Genomic DNA, 251 nt, shown 5'->3' with positions numbered 1-251 from the left:
GTGGCTGGTGGTCATGCTCGTCTTCCGCATCCTGGTGCTGGCCACGGTGGGTGGCGCCGTGTTCGAGGACGAGCAGGAGGAGTTCGTGTGCAACACGTTGCAGCCCGGCTGTCGCCAGACCTGCTACGACGGCGCCTTCCCGGTGTCGCACTACCGCTTCTGGCTGTTCCACATCCTGCTGCTGTCGGCGCCGCCCGTGCTGTTCGCCGTGTACTCGCGGCACCGGGCGGGCAAGCGGGCGGGCGCGGAGG

At 69.3% G+C, this 251-nt stretch overlaps 1 protein-coding gene across 4 annotated transcripts in view; it reads right to left on the bottom strand.

The window, feature by feature from the left end:
• Positions 1-251, bottom strand: part of Rara (retinoic acid receptor alpha) — a 44,885-nt gene that overhangs the window by 2,453 nt on the left and 42,181 nt on the right. The window lies entirely within an intron of this gene.

This window comes from Fukomys damarensis, unplaced genomic scaffold (genome assembly GCF_012274545.1).
Source record: "Fukomys damarensis isolate Sample0158 unplaced genomic scaffold, DMR_v1.0_HiC HiC_scaffold_13, whole genome shotgun sequence".
NCBI classification, from domain to species: Eukaryota; Metazoa; Chordata; class Mammalia; order Rodentia; family Bathyergidae; genus Fukomys; species Fukomys damarensis.
The sequence above is the reverse complement of the archived record's forward strand: the minus strand, read 5'-3'. Positions and strand labels throughout refer to the sequence as shown.